Source organism: Bufo gargarizans, chromosome 3 (assembly GCF_014858855.1).
Source record: "Bufo gargarizans isolate SCDJY-AF-19 chromosome 3, ASM1485885v1, whole genome shotgun sequence".
NCBI lineage: Eukaryota > Metazoa > Chordata > Amphibia > Anura > Bufonidae > Bufo > Bufo gargarizans.
In genome coordinates, this window is record NC_058082.1 from 123,991,047 (window position 1) to 123,996,345 (window position 5,299).

Genomic DNA, 5,299 nt, shown 5'->3' on the forward strand with positions numbered 1-5,299 from the left:
GACCGACGTAAGTAAAACGGCAGCGTCACGAGTGACGTCATCACGTCTGTAACTGACTTTTGCTCCGTGGAGATGCTGGAACCCTGGAAGGCAGGGGCGGAGGTTGCTCAGCTGATATCTGTGTGGTAGCGGAGAGCCATAACCACGAGTGCAGTGTGTTCATTATTTCTCACCTTTCTAAGAGCTCTGCTTGCTGTCAGTAAAATGGAACCTCAGAGGCAAAAATAACTGTTCCAGGAGACATGGGTGCAGGGCTTGTAAGGAGGGAGAAAACTGATAGACTGGGTGAGATTACCATAATAGTATGGCCACAGGGTGCAGTTGTGACACAGCGATAAGGGCTGCCGTGGGCACTACTTAAAGGGGTTATCTGAACCCGGACTTACCTCCATTTTCACCCCGGCAGCCCCCCAGACAGGAGCATTGGAGCAGTTCTTGCTCCGATGCTCTCCTTTGCCCTACGCTAAATCGCGCAGGAAAAAGGCATTTTTTGGAGATCCGGTGACGTACCAGGGCTGTCCATGGGGCTGACAGGAAGCCCGGTGACGTCACCGGCACTGATGGGCGGGATTTAGCGGTGCCCTGGCCAGTAAAACGGCTAGGGCAGAGCTAAAGCCCGCCCCTCAGAGCCGGTGACGTCACCGAACACACTGCCGGGTGGAAGTTTCCGCCTGGCAGTGTGTTATTGAAAACAAAAGAGCCGGTGCCCGGCGCGATCTAGCGCAGGGCAAGGGAGAGCATTGGAGCATGAGATGCTCCGATGCTAGCCTCAGGGGGACTGCCTGGGTGAAAATAAGGGTATGATGTCCGGGTTCAGCTGTGAACCTGGACAACCCCTTTAAAGAAGTTGTCTCACTTCAGTAAGTTGCATTTATAGTGTGCAAGCACGACCACCACTGATTGATGGACTGCAGGGTGGTCTGTAACCATGGATACAAGCAGTGTATAATGTGATAGAAAAATTAATCCAGCCAAGCAAAGAAAGCAATATGGGTAATAACAACACATTAGTAAGTGCCTTGTATTAACTTTTTCTACATGATAAATGCCACTTGCTGAAGTGAGACAACCCCTTTAACCCTTAGGATACCGGAGGTTTTTTAGTTTTCATTTTTCTTTCCTATTTTCCTTGAGCCATAACTTTTTTATTTTTCTTCACATAGCTGTATGAGTTGTACTTTCTAATACCACCATTTATTATGGCATACAATGTAGTGGGAAGAAAAATTTCCAAATGGGGTAAAATTGGAAAAAAAAAACTCAATTCCTCCACCGTTTTACGGGTTTTGTTCCCACGGTGTTCCGTTTGCGGCAAAACTGATATGTGCCCTTTATTCTCTGGGTCAGTATGATTAGAACTAGGGATGAGCGAATCGACTTCGGATGAAACGTCCAAAGTCGATTTGCATAATACTTCTTTTAAATACTGTATGGATCGAGCGCTCCGTAAAATATTAGAATGTATTGGCTCAAATGAGCCGAAGTTATTACTGTTTGGAATTCTCACGAGACTTTGCATAATAACTTCATAAATTAATGTCTACTGTAAAAAACATTTCCCGAACTCAGGTTCCTTGGTGGTACCTACTACCTTGGAACTGAACCCGAGTTCAGGGAAATCTTTTTTTACAGTAGAAATTGATTTATGAAGTTATTATGCAAAGTCTCACGAGAATTCCCAAAAGTAATAGCTTCAGCTCATCTGAGACAATACATTCTAATACTGTACGGAGTATTATGCGAATCGACTTTGGATGTTTCATCTGAAGTCGATTCGCTCATCCCCAATTACAACGATTAGGCTGGGTTCACACCTGAGCGTTTTACAGCGCGTTCAAACGCACTGTAAAACGCTCAACACATGAAAACCAATGCTTCCCTATGGGAATGGTTCTCACCTGGGCGTTTTACAGCGCGTACGCTCGCGCTGTAAAACGCCCGACGCATAATCAAGTACTTGAGCTTCTTTGGGGTGTTTTGACGCGCGTTTGTGGCCATAGGACACTGCAGTCAATCACACAAACGCGCGTTTACTATTACAAAAAACGCGCATAAAAACGCGCGTAAAACGCGCGTTTGAGAAGCGCTCAGGTGTGAACCCAGCCTAAGGGATGTGCGAATTTCATATTTTGAAGTTGGTGTGCGGGTTCGTGTTGTGGTATTTACAGAATTGCGCTATGGATTGCGATAACACGGACCATAACGCAATTTCATAACAGAATGCCTTTAGAGGCATTTCCTTATTCATTCCGTCATAATAGAAGTCTATGGCCTGCATGACTGATCCGTCCAGTTTATGTTATGCAGGAGAGGTCTGCCCTGCATAACGTAAACTGGACAGATCCGTTATTCGCTCATCCCTAGTAACGATACCACATATGTATAGGATTTTATGTCTAAGTAGTGTAAAATAAATGTAAATTTTGAGAAAATTTTTTTTTTTTTTACATCACCAAATTCTGACCCTCATAACTTTTTATAGTCATATCTAATGAGCTGTGTGGGGGTTCATTTTTTGCAGGTCAATCTGTAGTTTTTATTGATACTATTTTGGAGTGTGTGACTTTTGATCACATTTTATGACATTTTTGGGGGTAAGAGAAGCTATGAAGAAATGGCAAATTGGCCATTTTGACCCATTTTTCAGTTATGCCATCCGACGTATTGGAAAAATATTTTTATACTTTAATAATACGGTTATTTGCGGTCGCGGTGATACCCATGATGTTTATATTTTATGTTATTTATGTATTTCTTTTTTTCATTCTACAAAAAGGGTGGTGATTTAAACTTTTATATTATTTTTAATTTTTTTATATATATTTTTATTTATTTTTTACTTTTTATATGATTTTGAAGCTCGTATTTGAGCCTACAAAATCTAATTTTTTTTTCATTCTAAACAATCATGGATTTTTTATATCCAATAATTGTTCAGAATTGCTCATTTCTCATATTGGCCTGCCACCTTCTGGCCAAAATAAGAATTGCGGTTTAAATGCCCTGGGTCTCTTCAGTGATACCCAGCGCATTGAAATAATTAGAAGTCTGGAAGTGAGGGCTTCTGGATTTTTCACCCTTTAGATGACGAGATCTCACTTATCACAGCATCTAAAGACTTTAATGACCGCAATCGGCATTATTGCCGGTCACAGTCATTATTCGCGGGTGTCTGCTTTTTGAAACAGCGGATGCCATGTTTGTAAAAAGTGTTTTCTGAGATTTTACGACTGATGACCTATCCTTTGTATCTGATTGGTGGGGGGATCTCATACCCGGGGCCCCGCCAATCAGTTGTTTGAGAAGGCACCGGCACTCCTGTGAGCACCACGGCCTTCTCTCTGCTTACTAAGCACTGCACCGTACATTGTATTGCGACTGTGCTTGGTATCGCGCTCAGCCCCATTCACTTTATTGAAGCTGATCTGCGCCTAGGCCACGTGACTGATGAGCGTGATGTCACTTGTCCTAGGAAAAGCTAAGAGAAGGCTATGGCACTTCTGCGAGTGACCCTGCCATCTCAAACAGCTGATCGGTGGGGATTCCGGTTGTTGAACTCCTACCGATCAGGTACTGATGACCGGACCAGAGGATTGGTCATCAGTATTTCAAGTTTCGGAAAATCCCTTTACACCAATTAGGACTGCACTAAACAGTGCAGCCCTCATTAATTTAATTAGAACCCGCTGCAGCTTGTAAAGCCACGTCATAACCACAGGACGACCATGCAGCGTGGTTGTACCCTGACAGTAGCAAATAAAAAAAAACGGCAGCCGTTTGTAATACGCTTAGGGACTAAAGGCGCAGGGAGGTCAGTGGCTGCCATGTAGGCCTAACCCACTAGGCTCAATTTCAAAAGAAGCCAATTAGCATATTTTTGGAGGTATGGGGAAACCCACACAACCATAGAATCATCATGACAATGTTGCCCTTAGACGGATTTGAACCCAGGATCCCAGTGCTGGAAGGCATCGGTGCTAACAACTGAGTATCTACTTGTCCTACACTGATGACTTCGCGTAAATTTACATGGCAATCACTGGTCTTGTGCTATACATCCAAGCAGCATGGACTGACTAAGGCAGAGGTACACAACCTTTGGTGTACCCTGGGGGCCACATTGTCAGACGGAAGCAATCCCAAGGTCCAAAAATAAACCTTAACCCCTTCAGGACCCTGCAAATATATATATTTTTTTTTTCGTCACATATTGTACTTCATGACACTGGTAAAATGGAGTAAAAAAAAATATTTTTTATCTATAAGAAAAATACCAAATTTGCAAAAAAAAATTAGTTTCAATTTCTCAAATTCTATAATACATAGTAATACCTACAGAAATAGTTATTACTTTACATTCCCCATATGGCTACTTCATGTTAGGATCATTTGGGGAAAGACATTTTTTTTGGGGGACGTTACAAGGCTTAGAAGTTTAGAAGTAAATCTTGAAATTTCTCCGAAATTTTCAAAAACCAACTTTTTAACCGCCTCCGGACCGCCTAACGCAGGATCGCGGTCCTGGAGGCGGCTGTCCCAGGCAGAGTGACGCATCTATGCGTCATCTCGCGAGACTTCCTGTGAACGCGCGCACACGTTCACAGGATCGGAAGGTAAGAGAGTGGATCTACAGCCTGCCAGCGGCGATCGTTCTCTGGCATGCTGTAGATGCGATTTTTCTAACCCTTAACAGGTATATTAGACGCTGTTTTGATAACAGCGTCTAATATACCTGCTACCTGGTCCTCTGGTGGTCCCTTTTGCTTGGATCGACCACCAGAGGACACAGGCAGCTCAGTAAAGTAGCACCAAGCACCACACTACGCTACACCCCCCCCCCGTCACTTATTAACCCCTGATCACCCCATATAGACTCCCTGATCACCCCCCTGTCATTGATCACCCCCCCCTGTTAGGCTCTATTCAGACGTCCGTATGTGTTTTACGGATCCATGGATCGGATCCGCAAAACACATACGGACGTCTGAATGGAGCCTTACGGGGGGTGATCAATGACAGGGGGGGTGATCACCCCATATAGACTCCCTGATCACCCCCCGTCATTGCTCACCCCCTGTCATTGATCACCCCCCTGTAAGGCTCCATTCAGACGTCCGTATGTGTTTTACGGATCCATGGATCGGATCCGCAAAACACATACGGACGTCTTAATGGAGCCTTACAGGGGGGTGATCACCCCATATAGACTCCCTGATCCAGCCCCCTGTCATTGATCACCCCCCTGTAAGGCTCCATTTAGAAATTTTTTTGGCACAAGTTAGCGGAAATAGATTTTTTT